This window comes from Ranitomeya imitator, chromosome 1 (genome assembly GCF_032444005.1).
Source record: "Ranitomeya imitator isolate aRanImi1 chromosome 1, aRanImi1.pri, whole genome shotgun sequence".
NCBI lineage: Eukaryota > Metazoa > Chordata > Amphibia > Anura > Dendrobatidae > Ranitomeya > Ranitomeya imitator.
This window is the reverse complement of record NC_091282.1, coordinates 431,207,397-431,230,388: the sequence shown is the minus strand read 5'-3', so window position 1 is coordinate 431,230,388 and position 22,992 is coordinate 431,207,397. Positions and strand designations below refer to the sequence as shown.

The 22,992-nt window shown below is 45.6% G+C and overlaps 1 protein-coding gene across 1 annotated transcript in view; it reads right to left on the bottom strand.

The window, feature by feature from the left end:
* Nucleotides 1–22,992, bottom strand: part of TRPM3 (transient receptor potential cation channel subfamily M member 3) — a 783,591-nt gene that overhangs the window by 719,015 nt on the left and 41,584 nt on the right. The window lies entirely within an intron of this gene.

Below are 22,992 nucleotides of genomic sequence, written 5' to 3'. Positions count from 1 at the left end.
ATGATCTAACCTTCATTAAAATGAACCACAACTGGATTTCGAAATCTTTTGCCCCACCTTGCCCGGCTGACACCTAGCTTTCCTATGTAAAGGTCTTGCCTGTGGACTATTCTGAACGACTTTTCCAATCTCGTAATTTGCAGCACCTGATTGTCCAGCATCCGACATGTTAACACCTCCCTAAATGGCCAAAGTCCCCACACGGGGCCGTGGTATCGCCACTTGGCGCCAGCACCCGTGAGAGTACTGTTTGTCTGAAGAGGTGGGTGTGCCCGCTTTTGGTCGACGGCACTGCCACTAGGTCCCTCATAGTACAATAAAGTGTCTGGCGGTGGTGGTGCGCACCCAACGTCAGACACACCGTTGTAATATGAGGGGCCCTGGGCCTGTACCGCCGGCCACAAGACAGTCCCCCCCCCAGCTCAAACAGTGCTCTACAACTTGCAAAATTTTCTCTCACAGCTCCACCAATGTTTAGTCTATGCGCTGACATCCTTCAATGCCTGGCACTGTCAATACCATTGTATTGACATTTTTGTTATGTTAGGCCTTCGAAGCCTGTCTGCGGCCTGTTCTTTCCACTACTACTACACTGACCAGGCCACTGCTGCCCGTGTTCCCCTGGAACCAATTTTAAATTGCCTACAGCCAGCCCAATTTATTATGTTAGGGCTTCGAAGCCTGTCTGCGGTCCCTCCTTCCACTAGGCCTCCACTGACCTGTCTACTACTGTCCGTGTTCCCCTGGAACCAATTGTAAATTGCCTACATCCCAATTTTTGTTATGTTAGGCCTTCGAAGCCTGTCTGCGGCCCGTTCTTTCCACTACTACTACACTGACCAGGCCACTGCTGCCCGTGTTCCCCTGGAACCAATTTTAAATTGCCTACAGCCAGCCCAATTTATTATGTTAGGGCTTCGAAGCCTGTCTGCGGTCCCTCCTTCCACTAGGCCTCCACTGACCTGTCTACTGCTGTCCGTGTTCCCCTGGAACCAATTGTAAATTGCCTACATCCCAATTTTTGTTATGTTAGGCCTTCGAAGCCTGTCTGCGGCCCGTTCTTTCCACCACTACTACACTGACCAGGCCACTGCTGCCCGTGTTCCCCTGGAACCAATTTTAAATTGCCTACAGCCAGCCCAATTTATTATGTTAGGGCTTCGAAGCCTGTCTGCGGTCCCTCCTTCCACTAGGCCTCCACTGACCTGTCTACTGCTGTCCGTGTTCCCCTGGAACCAATTGTAAATTGCCTACAGCCCAATTTTTGTTATGTTAGGCCTTCGAAGCCTGTCTGCGGCCCGTTCTTTCCATTACTACTACACTGACCAGGCCACTGCTGCCCGTGTTCCCCTGGAACCAATTTTAAATTGCCTACAGCCAGCCCAATTTATTATGTTAGGGCTTCGAAGCCTGTCTGCGGTCCCTCCTTCCACTAGGCCTCCACTGACCTGTCTACTGCCGCCCGTGTTCCCCTGGAACCAATTTTAAATTGCCTACAGCCAGCCCAATTTATTATGTTAGGGCTTCGAAGCCTGTCTGCGGTCCCTCCTTCCACTAGGCCTCCACTGACCTGTCTACTGCTGCCCGTGTACCCCTTGAACCAACATCAGAAAATATAAAAATAAGTATTTTGCTTATAAAAAAGAAAATACTGGAGAGATATCAAATGCAGACATTTTAACATTAAAAACAAACATATACAACAAAAATCTGGTACAGTACTAAAAATGGCCACCAGCTACAATAACTTTCTCCTGCAAGTAGTTAACTGAAAGTTTTTTTTAATTTAAAACACAGATATGGCATCCACCGAGTGTTGTCCTGTCGCGTCTTCTTTATATAATTGTCAAGAAGATGCAAAACAATGAAAATAATAAAATCATTATTTACCAAAAAAATAGAGTAAGTCAAAACCACATTGCAAATAAACATTCATTACAAATAAAGAAGCAGGGCGCGTCCGAGGGTGAGTATATACCTAATAAGAATATAATCACCCTCGGACGCGCCCTGCTTCTTTCCGACAGCCTTCCTTCCTAAGAATCAGCCCTTCCGTGGTGTAGAGAGAGGGTGTGTTACACTCCAAGGTGTTCCCCAGGTTGCCTTTCCTGAGCTTCGATCTTCATGCTCTCGTTTAGTAGTTGTCGGAAAGTAGGCTGCATTAGGCCTACAAATTGGGTATGGGGTGGAGAGAGATGGTGTGTTACACTCCAAGGTGTTCCCCAGGTTTCCTTGCCATTGCTTCGGTCTTCCGACTCTCGTTTTGTAGTTGTACAAAACTACACTGCATTAGGCCTACAAAATGGGTATCGGGTGGAGAGAGATGGTGTGTTACACTCCAAGGTGTTCCCCAGGTTTCCTTGCCATTGCTTCGGTCTTCAGACTCTCGTTCAGTAGTTGTACAAAACTACACTGCATTAGGCCTACAAAATGGGTATCTGGTGGAGAGAGATGGTGTGTTACACTCCAAGGTGTTCCCCAGGTTTCCTTGCCATTGCTTCGGTCTTCAGACTCTCGTTTAGTAGTTGTAGAAAACTACACTGCATTAGGCCTACAAAATGGGTATCGGGTGGAGAGAGATGGTGTGTTACACTCCAAGGTGTTCCCTTAGGTTTCCTTGCCATTGCTTCGGTCTTCAGACTCTCATTTAGTAGTTGTACAAAACTACACTGCATTAGGCCTACAAAATGGGTATCGGGTGGAGAGAGATGGTGTGTTACACTCCAAGGTGTTCCCCAGGTTTCCTTGCCATTGCTTCGGTCTTCAGACTCTCGTTTAGTAGTTGTAGAAAACTACACTGCATTAGGCCTACAAAATGGGTATCGGGTGGAGAGAGATGGTGTGTTACACTCCAAGGTGTTCCCCAGGTTTCCTTGCCATTGCTTCGGTCTTCCGACTCTCGTTCAGTAGTTGTAGAAAACTACACTGCATTAGGCCTACAAAATGGGTATCGGGTGGAGAGAGATGGTGTGTTACACTCCAAGGTGTTCCCCAGGTTTCCTTGCCATTGCTTCGGTCTTCCGACTCTCGTTCAGTAGTTGTAGAAAACTACACTGCATTAGGCCTACAAAATGGGTATCGGGTGGAGAGAGATGGTGTGTTACACTCCAAGGTGTTCTCCAGGTTGCCTTTCCAGAGCTTCGATCTTAATGCTCTCGTTTAGTAGTTGTTGGAAACTACACTGCATTAGGCCTCCAAATTGGCTATGGGGTGGAGAGAGATGGTGTGTTACACTCCAAGGTGTTCTCCAGGTTTCCTCGCCATTGCTTCGATCTTCATGCTCTCGTTTAGTAGTTGTAGAAAACTACACTGCATTAGGCCTACAAAATGGGTATCGGGTGGAGAGAGATGGTGTGTTACACTCCAAGGTGTTCCCCAGGTTTCCTTGCCATTGCTTCGGTCTTCCGACTCTCGTTTAGTAGTTGTAGAAAACTACACTGCATTAGGCCTACAAATTGGGTATGGGGTGGAGAGAGATGGTGTGTTCCACTCCAAGGTGTTCTCCAGGTTGCCTTTCCTGAGCTTCTATCTTCAGGCTCTCGTTAAATGGAACAACTGCATTTGGCGTACAAGTTGGTTTGGGGCCTACTAACAGTGTCTGCCGCTCCTTGCTGTTTTCCTGGTTTCCTGTCCTGAAATTCCGTTTTCAGGCGCTCATTAAGTAGTTGTTAATGTTAGACTGCATTTGGCCTACTAGTTGGGTTGGGGCCTACTATCGGTGTCTGCCACTCCTTGCTGTTCTCCTCCACTGAACAAAGCTGTGCCGCCTGTTTACTACGGTTGCCAATTTTGAACTGCATTTCGACTACTTACTGATTTGGGCCTACTCTCTGTGTCAGCCTCTCATTCCAGTTGTCCTCCACTGCAATGCCCCCTGGTTATTCCTGTGTTACCAATTTTGAACTGCATTTAGCCAACTTTATTCTTTGGGCCTATATCTGTGTTTCCTCCTCATCCTGCCCATTGCCCAGCCAGTGATAGATGAGTCTGCTGGTACATTGACCCATAACGCAACATTCCCCGTGCACGCTACACAACAACATTGTGACCCTGCTGAAAGTCAGGTTGCTCTTCCCGCATGCCATACCACCTTACACGGGGACAAAGAGGAAGGTGCAGATGAAAGTGCAGGTTCCTTCATCAGGTGGGGGGAGGAATACTAGTTGGCGACGTCACTGGCACAGGGCCTCTCATAGTACGCCAAAGTGTTGCTGCCGGTGGGAGGCGCCCCCGCCGTGCAAACACACCGCTGTACTTTGAGGGGCCCTGTGCCAGTGCCAATGCCAACGAGTGGGCCCCCCCTGCTTGCTCAGGTTCACAGCACTTGCAAAGTTGAAATACTTACCTCTCCCTGCTCCACTGCCGTGACGTGGTCCAGATTTCCTGGGCCCACTAATTACTTGAACCAGCCCTACCCACCACAACTTTAGCCAAATGACCCCCAATTTCAAATGCCTTCCAATTATTATAAGGTAAATTACGCTTGACAAGCTTCATTAAGAAGAATGGATGGTTTTGACATTAAAATGGGCACTCTAGGTGTTTTCCTGGCCCCCACTCACTGCCGACTATGCTGCCCCATTGACTTGCATTGGGTTTCGTGTTTCGGTCGATCCCGACTTTACGTCATAATCGGCCGATTTCACTCGACCCGACTTTTGAGATAGTCGGGTTTCGCGAAACCCGGCTCGACTCTAAAAAGGTCAAGGTCGCTCAACTCTAGAAATGACGCAAGTCAGCAAACAGAGATGCACTGACTAAACTGACAGGTTCAGTTATACCTGGACTATGTCATGTCTCTGGCAGATACCCTTATTTCTGATGCCATGGAATTCTGGGTCATAAAATTGGATCAGTGGCCAAACTGTCCTAGTTTGCCATGTGCATATTCCATTGTTCATTCTCCAGTGTATTGTCAAAGAGGTTATTCAGTATGGCAGGTCAATATTTTGTCCTATTGTCCATTGAATTTAACCCCGGTCCAGCCTCTGGGTGGTAAGCACTAATACGTCACTTTATATTTACCCTCCACGGATTCTTCCCTTACTGCCACGTGAGCTTTCCCTTGTCTTTTCTACTGACTCACCATATTATATACTGTGCTGCCACTGACACTGTTAATAGACTGCCACAGACATCTTCTGTTTGTTGATGGTGTTTTATAGCTCTATTGTATTGTTGCAGGGAACCCTATCCTGTACAGGTAAATTAAACTAAAACTTATCTCTCAAAACAGATAATTTTTGCATGGTTTAGTACAAAACCATTGTTCTTCATTTTTCAAAAAGAACATCTGTGTATAATCCATAAATAAGGATAATTTTTGAATATTTTGTGAAGATTCCATTGCTCCTTCTCTTTCCTATTGCTGCTCCTAGAAAAAGAACATTTTTTCCTAGGCTAGTTCGAAAGCAATATCTTCTTTTTTTTTTTTTAACAATCAGCTCGCTTCTTGCTACTCCACAGAAATAATTTTTGGGCCCCTTGTGAAAAAAAGCATGGCTTCTTTTGTGTGCACAGCCTGTATATAAACACCAGTAGGTAGGTATCTGCTCCCAAAAAGACATCATTTGTTGAGCATTTTTACATTTTAAATATAATTGTTGTTTAATTTTAATTTTTGTAGCGTGCAGGCAGTTGGTTATGACTGGTTACCATCCATTTACTCATACCCATATTTGTTGAAGTCACATGGTTATTACTAGGGTTGTATTGTGTTAAAGAGCTCAAAACAGGGTTTAATGTAGTCCTAGGGGGCTTCAGACACATTTTTCATTGTGAATCAATTAGCTGAAAATCGGTGAAAAAGTCTAAATATTTGAATTTGCATGAAACCACGAATGTCAGAAAATTCAACTAGAACTTGATCTTCCTTAACCTTCGTCAGGCTGCATAATTTTACAACGTTAACAGGCTGCAGAGGTACAATTGTACCTTCATATATATTTTATTGAAATTTGGCCAATATATTCTGGACCAAAACTGCAGAGATGTCACGAAATTTTAGCCCTCTACTGCTTTTCGAAAAGAAAAGTTACTGCAATTTTAAAACGGAATAGTTACAATTGTACCTACTCAGCCGGACGAAGGTTAAAGTGATCCACTCATCACTACCACTGAGGAAAACATCAGTCCATTCCTCCTGGATGCTAACACCGAAATGGAAGTGTGAACGCAGCTTTATTTTGCTGGGAGGGCAAATACCTTGTAATGCTCAGGTTTTGCTTAACTAAGAAGTGTGAATAAGAACAGAACTGGTATCCAGATCTCTGAGATGTCTACTTCTGTTTCTAAAGCCATCAATCTGTCTTCTCGTAATACCATCTTACACTAAACACTAATACTGTGTGCGCAGAAGTATATTGACACAAAATGTTCAGCTTCATGACACTGTAAAGATGATATGACCTGACAAGGTTTTGTCCTTGCAACAGTCACTCATTTAAATCATGAATATTAAAGCAGACACTTACAGCTCAATACATTCAAGCAGGACATTGCAGTTTCTCACTTGATATACCACATAATGACGTACAGACTTGTTTTATGTTCTGAAAAATGATTCCTGTTGTGGTGCAGTTTTCTAAAGTTTGTCATAAAATGTGAAAAAAATATATACAGCTCTTGCAAAAATCAAGAGACCACCGCAAAATGTTCAGTTTTAGTTTTTCTCTTTATAGGTATATTTTTGAGTAAAATGTAAATTGTTCATTTATTCCATAAACTTCTGACAACATGTCTCCGAAGTTCCGAAGTTCCAAGCAATACATTTTATATTTTTTTTCTGACAAAGAAAAATGGTCAATTTTTTTTTTTAAAACAGTGCTTTCAGACCTCAAATAATACAAGGATAACAAGTTCATAATCATTTAGAGACAACAATACTAATGTTTTAACTCAGGAAGAGTTCAGAAATCAATATTTTGTGGAATAACCATGATTTTATTCACAGCTTTCATGTGTCTTGGCATGCTTTCCACCAGTCTTTCACACTGCTTCTGACACAAAAATGTAAACAATTCTTCTTTGTTTGATGGCTTGTGACTATCCATCATCCTCTTTATTACATTCCAGAGGTTTTCAATGGGGTTCAGGTCTGGAGATTGGACTGCCCATGATGGGGTTTTGATGTGGTGGTCTCTTAATTTTTGCCAGAGCTGTAGGTCAACAAAATGTGGCATTCTCTATATCTGTAAGGTTTGTCTTCAAAATAACAGTTTTAATATGGTGCAAAAATAAAGAAACGTGTTATAGGTACCCTTAGGTCTAATAACAAAATCAATATCATAAACGTTCCTTATGGATAGGTCCTGGAGGAGCCTGTTTGTCATTTACAACTAAATTCAAAGTAAGTATGGGCACTTATCCAAATAATACACTGTGTGGGAATTTTTAAAAAGAGTTTCATTTTTTTTCTTTTATGCAATAACACCTGGTTTGCAAAGATGAAACTCAAAGTATCACAGTTTAAAAACCTCCTGGAAATAAATGGATTTTTAGAATACTATGTGTTATTGAAATCAGAATGGAGAATATAGAAATACACATGAAGGCAACCCTTTATTTGTGGCAGATGAATAATGCATGCGTTGTTACAATTTTTATTTGGTCAGAGGTAACTTATCATAGGACGTGAAAAATGAAAAGCTGCTAAAAGAAATGAGCAGACTGATCCATGGAGGATCGAATGGAGTCAAATTTTGCAAGAGAAAAATAAACTGTAGAAGTCCAAGCTCTTACAAACTAGGAATTATAGCCCCCTGTTACCAAATAAAGCTATATCACCTGCTCATTTGGCAAAGTTCAGCAGGGTAGGGATCAAGACAAGCTTTAGATTGACTTCATCCTCCTTATCAAGCTCGTCTTTCTGTCCTTAAAGGGACACTGTCACCTGAATTTGGAGGGAATAATCTTCAGCCATAGGGGCGGGGTTTTCGGGTGTTTGATTCACCCTTTCCTTACCCGCTGGCTGCATGCTGGCTGCAATATTGGATTGAAGTTCATTCTCTGTCCTCTGTAGTACATGCCTGCGCAAGGCAAGATTTCCTTGTGCAGGCATGTACTACGGAGGATAGAGAATGAAGAGGCAATAACATTTGTCTGTAAGGACATGTGTGGAAATAATAATGTGGTTCCACTCATATTTATGCTGAAGAAAACACTCATGGGTATGCAAGAGGGAATGGAGAAAGAACAGCAACTTGCACATGTTCATTGCTGCACAGTGTCTATTGACGATCCTCAAGGTCAATGTTAAATGCTGCAGGATTTAGAGGAGGGGATCTTAGCAGATGTAAATGGACAGTTAAGGCTGACAGTTACAGTGAGAAGGATGATGACCACAAAGCTCTCCATGAAACTAATTGTCACAGTAGGGTGAGGACCAGTCAACCCAGAAGGCCCTCGGTTGTGCTAGTGAACATGGCATGCTGTATGCGGGAATGCTTGTGAGATGACAGGCATACTGTTAATATCGAGCAAAGGGATGATTATTGAATAGCAATACTATTTAGATCCTCACAATAAAAACAAATGAAGGGATTTTTTTACAGCTTCTGATAGCGAGTGCAAATTGGATAAGCTTTCTTACGTGCTCTGCTAAGATTTTACTGAATGGATACATACCAACCACACGACTGACTTACAGACCCACCTACGATCACTGCAGGCACAGGGCTCATCTTCCTGTGCCACTGTGAGGGTATGTGCACACGTTCAGGTCTTTTCGCGTTTTTTTCACGTTTCCCATGATAAAAACACGATACAACCGCATTAGAAACTGCAGACATATGCATCCTATCATTTAGAATGCATTCTGCAATTTTTGTGCACATGATGCGTTTTTTTCCGCAAAAAAAACGCATTGCGGTAAAAAAGCAGCATGTTCATTAATTTTGCGGTTTTTTTCGCATTTTTCCTGCTATTCTATGCATTTGGAAAAAACGCAAGAAAAAACGCATCAAAAACACGCAAAAAACGCATCAAAAATGCGCCAAAAAAGCAAAAAAAAAACCGCATGCGTATTTCTGGCAGAAATGTCAGGTTTTAGTCAGGAAAATTACTGCCAGAAATCCTGACGTATGCACATCGCTTTAAAGCTACAACAAATAGCTGAGGCAGCAACAGCTGCAATACAACTACAATAGTCATGACATGACGGAGCATATGTTTCATCTGCCATTGAGACCATTGGAATTACTGTGGCAAACAGAAACGCATCAGCTGAAAAGCCAGATACAGTCATACCTAAAATATGTCAGCAGATTGGGCCAGTGGCAAGAACTTGCCCAGTTTTCTATGGGCATAATGTCATGGCCAGTCTCCAGTGTAATGTCAGAGAAGGTGTTCAGCACCTCTGGTGGCTTTGTTACACCCAAGCAGACCAGATTATCAGTAGAGATGAGTGAATATGTTCAGAAAATAATCACCAAACCTAAATTCGACACAAATATGGTACATTCGGATTTGTGATCGGTAACACAAGCATTTTTCTTAAAATTGGAAAAAGTCAGTAAAATTCGGTAAAAGATAGAATAAAAGCCGGCATTTCATGGGTCGCGTACAATAAAATCACAGAGTGACAAATTAGAATAGAATAGACAGAATAGGTATTTTCACATACAATGTGTGCAGAATTATTAGGCAAGTTGTATTTTAGAGGATTATTTTTATTATTGATCAACAACTATGTTCTCAATCAACCCAAAAGACTCAACTATCAAAGCTTAATATTTTTGGAAGTTGGAGTGGGTTATTTTTAGATTTGGCTATCTTAGGAGGATATATGTTTATGCAGGTAACTATTACTGTGCAGAATTGTTAGGCAACTTAAAGGGACTCTGTCTCCTGAATTTGGAGGGAACAATCTTCAGCCATAGGGGCGGGGTTTTCGGGTGTTTGATTCACCCTTTCCTTACCCGCTGGCTGCATGCTGGCTGCAATATTGGATTGAAGTTCATTCTCTGTCCTCCATAGTACATGCCTGCACAAGGCAATCTCTCTTCTGACCCATTTTGCCAAAGGAAAGGAAATTGACTAATAATTAAGCACACCTTATATAGGGTTTTGATGTCATTAGACAACACCCCTCCTCATCACAGAGATGCACATCACCTGATTTACTTAATTGATGGTTGGCTCTCAAGCCTGAACAGCTTGGAGTAGGACAACATGTATAAAAAGTATCATGTGATCGAAATACAACTTGCCTAATAATTCTGTACACAGAGTAGAATCTACTATATAATTCTCTAAGGGTCACTTCTGTCTGTCTTTCTGTCTGTCTGTCATGGTTATTCATTCGCTGATCCGTCTCACCAGCTGCCTGTCATGGCTGCCACGACCAATCAGCGACGGGCACAGTCCGGAAAAAAATGGCCGCTCCTTACTCCCCGCAGTCAGTGCCTGTCGCCCGCATACTCCCCTCCGGTCACTGCTAACACAGGGTTAATGCTGGCGGTAACGGACCACGCTATGCTGCGGGTTACGCACTCCGTTACCACCGCTATTAACCCTGTGTGTCCCCAACTTTTTACTATTGATGCTGCCTATGCGGTATCAATAGTAAAAAATGTAATGTTTAAAAATAATAAAAATATAAAAAAAAAAAAACAGCTAAACTCACCCTCTGTTGCCGCTCGCGCCGGCCGCCATCCTCCGTTGCAGGTTCCGGTGGCAGAAGGACCTGCCATGACGTCACGGTCATGTGACCGTGACGTCATCACAGGCCCTGCACTACAAAGACCTGCCATGGCGTTGCGGTCATGTGACCGCGACGTCATCACAGGTCCTGCGCTGATACCAACCCTGGGACCGGAAGCTGCCGTGGACTACAAGGGCTCCCTCGGAAAGGTGAGTATATGTTTATTTTGTAACCTCTGACAAACCTGACTGGGCAATATACTACGTAGCTGGGCAATATGCTACGTGACTGGCCAATATACTACGTAGTTCTGTGCTGTATACTACTTCGCTGTGCAATATAGTACGTGGCTGGGCAATATACTACGTAGCTGGGCAATATACTACGAGACTGGCCAATATACTACATGGCTCTGTGCTGTATACTACTTCACTGTGCAATATACTACATGACTCTGTGCTGTATACTACTTCGCTGTGCAATATACTACGCGGCTCTGTGCTGTATACTATATCACTGGGAAGTATACTACATCACTGGGAAATATACTACGTCACCGGGCAATATACCACGTGACTGGCCAATATACTACGTGGCTCTGTGCTGTATACTATGTCACTGGGCAATATACTACGTCGCTGGGCAATATACTACGTGGCTGGTCAATATATTACATGGTTGGGCAATATCCTACGTCACTGCTGCGCCAATCCTCTAGAATGCTCTACCCCAAGATATTAGGACCATCCACAATTTGCATAGTTTTAGGCGCACGCTCAAAACACATTTGTTCAGAGCGGCCTATCACGTTCACTAATCAAAGTCATTTTATGTTTGTGTGTGTGTAGCCCATTCACTATCTCCATCTTTCCCCCACCCCCTGAAAATGGCTGGACCATCATTGTAAATACATCATTGTAAATACACACCTGTACTTTGTATCTCCCCCTCTTCATTGTAGATTGTAAGCTCTCACGAGCAGGGTCGTCTTATTTCGCTTTAATTATTGTATTGTTAACGTTGCTACTTGTGACTTTTGTGTTTGAAACTGTTAAACTGTAAAGCGCTGCGGAATATGTTGGCGCTATATAAATAAAGATTATTATTATTATTATTACTGGGCAATATACTACATCACTGGGCAATATACTACATAGCTGGGCAATATACTACGTCTCTGGGCAATATACAACGTGGCTGGGCAATATACTACGTGGCTAGACAATATACTATGTGACTGTGCAATATACTACGTGGCTGGGCAATATACTAACTGGCTGGGCAATATACTACGTGACTGTGCAATATACTACGTGGCTGGGCAATATACTACGTGGCTGGGCAATATACTATGTGGCTGGGCAATATACTACGTGGCTGCGCAATATACTATGTGGCTGGGCAATATACTATGTGGCTGGGCAATATACTACGTGGGCTGTGCAATATACTACGTGGCTGGGCAATATACTACGTGGCTGGGCAATATACTACGTGGGCTGTGCAATATACTATGTGGCTGGGCAATATACTACGTGGCTGGGCAATATACTACGTGTCAGGGCAATATACTATGTGGCTGGGCAATATACTACGTGGCTGGACAATATACTATGTGACTGTGCAATATACTATGTGGCTGGGCAATATACTACCTGGCTGGGCAATATACTACGTGACTGTGCAATATACTACGTGACTGTGCAATATACTACATGGCTGGGCAATATGCAACGTGGCTGGGCAATATACTACGTGACTGTGCAATATACTACATGGCTGGGCAATATGCAACGTGGCTGGGCAATATACTATGTGGCTGGGCAATATACTACGTGGCTGCGCAATATACTATGTGGCTGGGCAATATACTATGTGGCTGGGCAATATACTACGTGGGCTGTGCAATATACTACGTGGCTGGGCAATATACTACGTGGCTGGGCAATATACTATGTGGCTGAACAATATACTACGTGGCTGGACAATATACTATGTGACTGTGCAATATACTACGTGGCTGGGCAATATACTACCTGGCTGGGCAATATACTACCTGGCTGGGCAATATACTACGTGACTGTGCAATATACTACGTGACTGTGCAATATACTACGTGGCTGGGCAATATACTACGTGGCTGGGCAATATACTATGTGGCTGGGCAATATACTACGTGGCTGCACAATATACTATGTGGCTGGGCAATATACTACGTGGCTGCGCAATATACTATGTGGCTGGGCAATATACTATGTGGCTGGGCAATATACTACGTGGCTGCGCAATATACTATGTGGCTGGGCAATATACTATGTGGCTGGGCAATATACTACGTGGGCTGTGCAATATACTACGTGGCTGGGCAATATACTACGTGGCTGGGCAATATACTATGTGGCTGAACAATATACTACGTGGCTGGACAATATACTATGTGACTGTGCAATATACTACGTGGCTGGGCAATATACTACCTGGCTGGGCAATATACTACCTGGCTGGGCAATATACTACGTGACTGTGCAATATACTACGTGACTGTGCAATATACTACGTGGCTGGGCAATATACTACGTGGCTGGGCAATATACTATGTGGCTGGGCAATATACTACGTGGCTGCACAATATACTATGTGGCTGGGCAATATACTACGTGGCTGCACAATATACTATGTGGCTGGGCAATATACTATGTGGCTGGGCAATATACTACGTGGGCTGTGCAATATATTACGTGGTCATGCATATTCTAGAATAACCGATGCGTTATAATCGGGCCACCATCTAGTACATAGATATATAGATATCAGTGACACACACATATATGTATATATATTGCATAAGTAAAAAGATAGAAGAAAAGCCAACTTGTCTGACCGCACCGCGAGCAGAAGAACTTTCTTATGCTTGCGGTGCCCTCAGTTCACAGGAGGACACTGAGCACACGGTAACGATACACTTGACAATACAAAGGTGACATCAACCCCACAAATATGAACTCTACTTGCCACCGCTACAGGGCAAATGGGAAGAGCCGGGTAAATTGGCGCATCTAATAGATATGCTTTTTCTGGACAGCTACAGGCTTCTATGTTTAGGCTGGGGGCAAATATCCATGGCCCCTTACCAGCTTGAGAATACCAGCCCTCAGCTGTCTGCTTCAGCAAGGCTGGTTGTCAAAAATGGGGGTGACCCCACATTGTTTTAAATATTTATTTAAATAATTAAAAACTACGGCGTGGGGACCCCTTTGTTCTTGATAGCCAACCTTGCTGAAGCTGACAAGTGAGAGTCGCAGCCTAAGCTGTGAGTTTTGCCTGGCTGGTTATGAAAAATACAGGGGAACCCAGGCAGGTTTTTTTTTTTAGTTATTTATTTACAGTGCAGGAGCGGCTAATGAATATTCCCATCCGCCGTTCCTGCTCTCACTGTTATTAGCGGCAGCAGGTGTCAGATGATGGGAGCTGTAATCCCATCAGCTGACACCAGTTGCCGGAATCACGTCAAAGCACTCACACTGTCTTCTGACACCATGGGAACCGTGTTTCTCTGACCGGCAGGGATGATGTGTATATTCGGCTATATTCGGCAATTAAATCGGCAAATATTGCAAATTCGGCCATTATGAGCCGAACCAAATACTCATATATTCGCTTATCTCTAATAATAAGCTACAGGAGTAGAAAACCTAACAATTGTCGAAATGAATCAGACACGGATCAGTGCCAATTTTTATTCACCTACTTATGACGCCAATGATTACATTGGCCATACTATCTGCCTGCCTATCCACTATCTATCTTTTGTACCATTTATATTCCACTAGTGCCGATGGCCCACAATGGCCTGACATCTACTCTGTGTTCATCATGTCATCTATGCTATATAACTGCTGCTGCTGATGCTTGCCTGCCCTTTGCTATTTCTCCTGCCACTGTACAGCTACGCCAGCCACACATGAGTACGGTATCAGATTCTTCATTTTAACTGTTTATTCGAAACACCATTTGCCTATTAGCTCCTGGAGAAGTCATAAACACATGCTCAATAAAAGACAAGAGTAGCATTATTGGAGGTATTAGTTTAGTTAAATTGTGTTTGTCTATAGTCACGACTATATTTTATTCGTAATCCATGCAGAAATCCCAGTAATTCCAGAGAGTTCACTGGCTTTTTCATGAAACTCAACATCTTTGCCTAGATTTCAGAAATCTTGTGCACACATTGTTTTTTTTTGTCTGCAGTATTTTGTGCTTTGCATGTTTGTTTGCACCATGGAACATGTCACTTCTTTCAGTGTTTTTTCAGCGATTTTCACCCATTGGCTTGAATGGGTGGTGAAAAAATGCACCAAAAACGCAGGAAAAACTTTATCAGCATGCACAAGAGGCAAATTTAGCATGCCAAAACAGTGGCAAAAACCTCCAGGGTTAAATCCTAGCTATTACAGGCTTTGAGTATTTGCACCTGACTGGCTCTGCATTTAACCAGGCAAGGTGTTCACCTTAGTAGGTCAGCTGGGGACGCTGACCAGAGTGGATTATATTGGTGCTTGGGAGAAAGACAAGTCAGATTCTCTCTGAGAGGAGACGGCACAGGCCATGTGCACCAAACCACAAGTATCACAGGTTGCTATGGACAATAGCCATTGTATTTGGCATAACTGGGACTAGCTCAGCCTTGTATGAGTAGCCGCGGTCTATCTTGTGTAGCTAGCGCCTGGACAAGTCTAGGGGATTATGCTTATGATTTTGTTTTGTTGCTGTGGAAAATTAATTTCACACTATTTTAACACAAGAAATTGCATTGCCTGTTTGAACACTAACTACTGGCAAAGAGCTGATTCCCTACAATATGTTTATACCTATGTTTTTGTGTTGTATTGAACAGTATGAATATAGATCGAGATTGTCACACGCTCTGACTTTCCACACTCAGTAGTACAATAATACAATTAAATACAACATTAATTTAATATTCAGGACTGGAAGCAGCCAGCAGTCAATATCCCTTATTGAATCCTCAAAAGATCCTGGGAAACTCATAACAGCTGGCATATCGCTTCCTTTCCCTCATAGGACATGGGAGAAAACATGCTTCAGTTTATTTGTTCTAATAAACATCTTAGTACAGAAAAAGCTACAGAATGCTATTACTCTATTAATACACTTCACTGCAAAGCAGTAATTAGAGCACATAGTGTACTCTTCATTACTCTGCCTCCATTATTCATCTTACCATTATATCATTGTCTTATGTGAGATGACACATTACGAAATGACTCAGCAAACCAGTAATTTTTAGCAATGTGCCACAAATAAACATGTTAGTTCTGACAACAGGGAAAGTGCACATGAATATAACACCTACATCCTACCTTCATTCTGTTGCCTTAAATCAGAATAGTATTCATTTCTTTGCGCGCGAGAGAGAACACAACATTAAAAACTAGATCAATTCATAAAAGCCAAAAGCCTGGGCTATCAGATTCCGTTATTTACAAATATTGCATAGTGGGGCCATTCTGTATGAAGATTACATGGTCCCAACGTCTCTCGTCTCCAAGAACATCTAAAAGCTATGAAGATGAATTCATAAAAATGCATGAATAGCCATAAGTTTTACACCTTACACATTTATGTGCAGGCTTGGACTGGCACACAGAACAACAGGTGAATCCCCCGGTGGGCCTCCCACCACTTGATTCACTGTGTACAGGAAGAGACAGCATTTCTGTTAGGGTTGGCGGAACGCACCAAATATATTGTTTATTAAAAGGAATTGCTGCGTTCGCAACCCGGGATCCACTGTGCAGGAAAGTACCTGCTGCTAAATAATGGCGGCTCTATATGGCAGTATATACTAACTCTGTTAGCTTCACAGAGTAACCGCGAGAGGTGAGCTCTGTGCCCTGTTAGACTTTCACAGAGGCACAGGCCAACTACCCAGATGTGAGCAGTGAGTGGTCATGCATGCATACTCAATCTCCTCGCCGGAGGAGCCAGCATTCTAGGGGCTTATTTCAGCCGGGTCCCTGAACACATTTATACACAATCTCCTCGCCGGAGGTGCCAGCATTCTAGGGGCTTATTTCAGCCGGGTCCCTGAACACATACAAACACATGACCACATTGGCGCAAAGCATATAGCAAAAGACGATACTAGCGCATGGCCGTGCGGTCATGCGCAGTTTATATAGTTGCAGAACAGGAAGCTGCTACTGAAGTTTTTGCCCTTTCATGACCTTCCAGAAGGACCAATGGAAAGTGCTGCAGTACCTGAGCATGTTTTGCCCTTTCAGGACCTTCCAGAAGGACCAATGGAATGTACTGCAGCACCTGAGCATGTGACCGAACATGTGGCCCTCGACCTCCAATGGGAGACCCTGCCCTGGGCATGCTCAGTGTGAGTAAACAAGGACTTAGTCCCAGAGAGGCTCGCTCGCCGCAGATCAGTGCAGGGTACCATAGGAAAGCCAGAAAAGGCAGTAGTGACCCTATGCACTGAATCAGCCCCAGCGAGACGCTGGGAGTGACGTCTCCGCTGAGCAGAGCCCACTGCGGCCGATACCGAATGGGAGACCGCAGCAGAAATGGATCGAGATTCCCCCTGTGCAGCAGAGGAAACTCGACTCCTAACATTACCCCCCCTCCTAGGGCCCCCCTCCTTGAGCCTCACTACGCTCAAAAGCTGCGATAAGCAGCGGAGCCCGAATGTGCTCCACAGGCTCCCAGGTTCTATCCTCTGGGCCGTGACCCTTCCATTCCACCAGATAAAATTTCTTGCCACGTACCACCTTGCACCCTACAATAGCATTCACCTCAAACTCATCCGTGGATGAACCCGATGTCCCAGCAGATGACTCGGAAAACCGGGACAAATGAACGGGCTTTAAGAGGAAAACGTGGAAAGTATCGGTGATACCAAGGCGTGGAGGAATAGCCAAACGGTAGACCACAGGGTTGACCTGTTCCAGAACCTTAAACGGGCCAATGTAGCGAGGAGCAAACTTAGTGGACTCAACTCGCAGCCTGATGTTACGGGCGGAGAGCCACACTAAGTCGCCAGGAGCAAAGACCGGAGCGGGGCGCCGGTGTGTATCAGCCGAAACTCTCATTCTCTCCTTGGAGGCCCGGATGGCATCCTGTGTGCGGTCCCAGATGTCACGTGCCTCCACCGCCCAGTCTGCCACCCTAGAATCGGTGGATGACACGGGCATGGGCACAGGGACACGCGGATGCTGGCCGTAATTAAGGAGAAAAGGAGTTTGACCAGTGGAATCGGCTACGGCGTTGTTCAGGGCAAATTCCGCCCAAGGTAGCAAAGATGCCCAGTCATCCTACCTAGCAGAGACGAAATGTCGCAAATATGTCACCAGAGTCTGGTTGGTTCTCTCCACCAACCCATTCGTCGCGGGATGGTATGCAGAGGAGAGGTTTAACTCTATGCTGAGTAAACGGCAGAGCTCTCTCCAAAACCGAGATGCGAACTGGGGACCCCGATCGCTGACAATCTTATCAGGCATACCATGCAAACGGAAAACGTGTTTAATGAACAACACCGCCAAGGCCCGTGCTGAGGGTAACCGAGGAAGCGGCACCAAATGCACCATCTTGGAGAAGTGGTCGGTGACAACCCAAATAATGGAGCAGCCACGCGACTTGGGTAGACCCACCACAAAGTCCATCCCGACCATCTCCCAGGGCCTGTCTGCCACCGGTAGAGGGTAAAGCAACCCAGCAGGCCGTTGCCGAGGAGACCGATTCTGGGCGCAAGAAACGCACGCCTGAATATAGTCCTTGACATCTCGGGCCATATGCGGCCACCAGTATGTTCTCGCCAGAAGCTCAGATGTCCTCTTGGTCCCAAAATGCCCACCCACTCTGGAGGAGTGAGCCCAAGAGAGAACCTCCGGTCGCAAGTTAGCTGGTACGAAAGTCTTGCCCGGGGGCACAGACTCTAGCGAAACCGGAGCTACAGTTCTCAGGCTCTCAGAAGGGACAATAAGCCGAGGCTCCTCCTCCTCCGATGACACCACGGAGCGGGAGAGAGCGTCAGCACGAACGTTCTTCTCCCCGGAGAGGAAATGGAGAGTAAAATGGAACCGGGAGAAGAACAGGGACCATCTAGCCTGGCGAGAATTCAGCCGCTGGGCCGTTTGCAGATACACCAAGTTCTTGTGGTCAGTGAAGACTTGGAAGGGAAAGCGAGTTCCCTCCAAGAGATGTCTCCACTCCGAAAAAGCCAACTTCATGGCCAGCAACTCCCTGTCCCCGATGAAATAATTCCTCTCCGCTGGTGTGAAGGTCTTGGAGAAGAAGAAGCAAGGATGCTTGCGACCTTGAGCATCCTTTTGGAAAAGGACTGCTCCAGCACCAACGGATGAGGCATCCACCTCCAAGATAAATGGCTTATCAACATGGGGGGGTTTTGTAGGATGGGAGCGCTAGCGAAGTGTTACTTGATCGAGAGAAAGGCTTTGGAGACCTCCTCTGACCACAACTTGGGATTTGCTCCCTTCTTGGTGAGGGCAACCAAGGGAGCTACCAAAGTTGAGAAGTGTGGAATGAACTGGCGATAGTAATTAATGAACCCCATAAAGCGCTGCACCGCTTTAAGAGAATGGGGTTCCTGCCAGTCCATTACAGCCTGTAGCTTGGCAGGATCCATAGCCAAACCCTGGGCAGAGATGATATAACCAAGGAAAGGCAAGGACTCCTGCTTAAACATACACTTCTCCAACTTGGCGTAGAGGGAGTTTGCCCGTAAGAGGTCGAAGACTTTGCGAACATCTCTCCGATGGGAGTCAATATCTGGAGAGAAGATGAGAATATCATCCAGATAGACTACGACCGAGGTGGTGAGCATATCCCGGAAGATGTCGTTCACAAAGTCTTGGAAAACGGCTGGGGCATTACAGAGCCCGAAGGGCATCACCAGATATTCATAGTGCCCATCCCTGGTGTTAAAAGCCGTCTTCCATTCATCCCCCTCACGGATGCGAATCAGGTTGTAAGCACCCCGCAGATCTAACTTTGTAAATACCCTCGCTCCCCGTAGCCTATCAAACAGCTCAGATATCAGGGGTAGTGGGTACTTGTTCTTAACGGTGATGGCGTTAAGACCCCTGTAGTCTATGCATGGACGTAAGTCTCCAGTCTTCTTCTGTACGAAGAAGAACCCTGCCCCTGCCGGTGACACTGACTTCCTAATGAATCCTCTTGCCAGATTCTCCTGGATGTACTGGGACATTGCCTCAGTCTCCGGGAGAGATAACGGATAGACTCGACCCCGGGGAGGCTCAGCACCAGGTAAGAGGTCAATAGGACAGTCATAGGGGCGGTGAGGCGGAAGGATCTCCGCAGCTCTTTTGGAGAACACGTCTGCATAGGGCCAATAGTGCTTGGGGAGAGAGGAAAGATCTGCGGGTACCTGTGTAGTAGCAACCTGAACGCACTCCCTCAGACATCTACCCTCGCAAGATTTACTCCAACCCAAAATTCTCCCAGAGGACCACTCAATATGAGGAGAATGGTAGCGAAGCCATGGTATCCCCAACAGGACCTCATCAATTCCCTCAGGAATGACTAATAGGGAGATTATCTCCTGATGTGATGGAGACACAGATAGCGTGAAAGGAATGGTTTGGTGGGTAATCTGTGAAGGTAGTGTTGACCCATTTACCACTCGAACGGTTACCGGCTTGGCGAGCATCACCAAGGGTATTGCGTGACGCTGGGCAAAAGCGGAAGACATAAAGTTACCCTCTGCCCCAGAATCCACGCATACCTCGACCATAAGAGTGGATGGGCCTATGGTAATTGTCCCCTTGAAGGACAACTTTGAGGCAAACGTCGCCGTGTCTAGTGTACCTCCTCCAACTGCCACTAGACGCTGACGTTTCCCCGACCGCTGAGGACCCTTGGAGGCAAGGTGTCCTGACTGCTGGCAAACATGATGGACCTTATGTGCACGGGCAGACTGAGACTTGGATCCCGCTCGTGTCACCTCTAAGGCCTCATGTGACTCGGATGCCTGGACTGGAGATTCCAAAGGTTTGGCGAAGGTGGGAGCCAGCCGAAACCTCTGCCTACACTGGGCTCGCTCCAACCTCCGCTCGTTAAAACGGAGGTCAATACGAGTAGATACGGCTATGAGCTCCTCCAGTGTGGCGGGAATCTCCCTAGTGGCCAAAGCGTCCTTCACATGGTCAGCCAGCCCCCTCCAAAATACGGGAATGAGGGTTTTATCTGGCCATTCCAACTCAGACGCTAATGTCCGGAAGTGAACAGCAAAATGGCTGACCATGGTTGAACCCTGAGTCAAAGCCAGCAGTTGGAGCGCTGTATCATGGGTGACTTGAGGTCCTAAAAAGACCTGTTTCAGAGTGTCCAGAAACCTAGGAACACTCCGCACCACATGATCGTTGCGCTCCCACAGCGGCGTAGCCCACTCCAACGCTCTGTCCGACAGGAGAGAGATTATGAATCCCACCTTTGCCCGCTCAGTAGGGAAACGTGCAGCCAGAAGCTCGAGGTGTATACCACATTGGCTCACGAAACCCCTACAGGACTTACTGTCCCCAGAGTATCTCTCAGGCAAAGGAAGGTGAGATAGGGTTGGAACAGAGGTGGCAGTGGGTAAAGCTGCTGCAGCCACGCTAGCAGCCTGAACAGCTATTGCAGTAACATCCACCGCCGAGGTTGCACGCTCAAGAGACGCCAACCGGCCCTCCAGCAGCTGGATGTACCCCTGCAATCGCTGTTCATCCGCCATTACTTAGCCAGATCCTGGCGCTAGTATACTGTTAGGGTTGGCGGAACGCACCAAATATATTGTTTATTAAAAGGAATTGCTGCGTTCGCAACCCGGGATCGACTGTGCAGGAAAGTACCTGCTGCTAAATAATGGCGGCTCTATATGGCAGTATGTACTAACTCTGTTAGCTTCACAGAGTAACCGCGAGAGGTGAGCTCTGTGCCCTGTTAGACTTTCACAGAGGCACAGGCCAACTACCCAGATGTGAGCAGTGAGTGGTCATGCATGCATACTCAATCTCCTCGCCGGAGGAGCCAGCATTCTAGGGGCTTATTTCAGCCGGGTCCCTGAACACATTTATACACAATCTCCTCGCCGGAGGTGCCAGCATTCTAGGGGCTTATTTCAGCCGGGTCCCTGAACACATACAAACACATGACCACATTGGCGCAAAGCATATAGCAAAAGACGATACTAGCGCATGGCCGTGCGGTCATGCGCAGTTTATATAGTTGCAGCACAGGAAGCTGCTACTGAAGTTTTTGCCCTTTCAGGACCTTCCAGAAGGACCAATGGAAAGTGCTGCAGTACCTGAGCATGTTTTGCCCTTTCAGGACCTTCCAGAAGGACCAATGGAATGTACTGCAGCACCTGAGCATGTGACCGAACATGTGGCCCTCGACCTCCAATGGGAGACCCTGCCCTGGGCATGCTCAGTGTGAGTAAACAAGGACTTAGTCCCAGAGAGGCTCGCTCGCCGCAGATCAGTGCAGGGTACCATAGGAAAGCCAGAAAAGGCAGAAGTGACCATATGCACCGAATCAGCCCCAGCAAGACGCTGGGAGCGACGTCTCCGCTGAGCAGAGCCCACTGCGGCCGATACCGAATGGGAGACCGCAGCAGACATGGATTGAGATTCCCCCTGTGCAGCAGAGGAAACTCGACTCCTAACAATTTCATCATTCATTTTACAAACTACCCAGTCTAATATTATGTAGAAACATAGGTAAATTTGTGAATGATGTTAATATTTGCACATAGCTGAACAGTGGCCCTCAGCGTCAATGTTACGGGTGGACCCTTGGCACTCCAGTCCATTATTTCAAATGTAATTCGTATTAAATTAATTTATACCATCAATTTGTAGTCTCTCAGCTGCATCTTGCAATAAACCAAACAAACAAGAGTAACTGATATAAATAGCTCAGTGCAACTAATATAATAATTCAATACAAATGCCACTTTTAGTGACACCTGCAATTTCAAAATGATTCAATCCTTCATGACAAGTGTCTTTAATAGATCTGAGCAAAAACTCTGATCCAGCTGCCAATTTGGTGACTACTGGACCAGAGCCTTATGAACTTCCTCTAACCTTCCGAGATCCTTGGTGCCTCTGCATATTAGTAGGCCCAGCACAACGCCATGGGTTATCAATCACATTGTGCTGGGATACTGATTAGAAGCGGTGCCAGCGATGCCAGCATTAGGGTGAACATTTGCAGGGCTTTGGCCGGGGGGCAGAGACTATCAACATACCCCCTGGAAAACTGACGCATAGCCAGACTACAGCTTCTGGCAGCGTTTG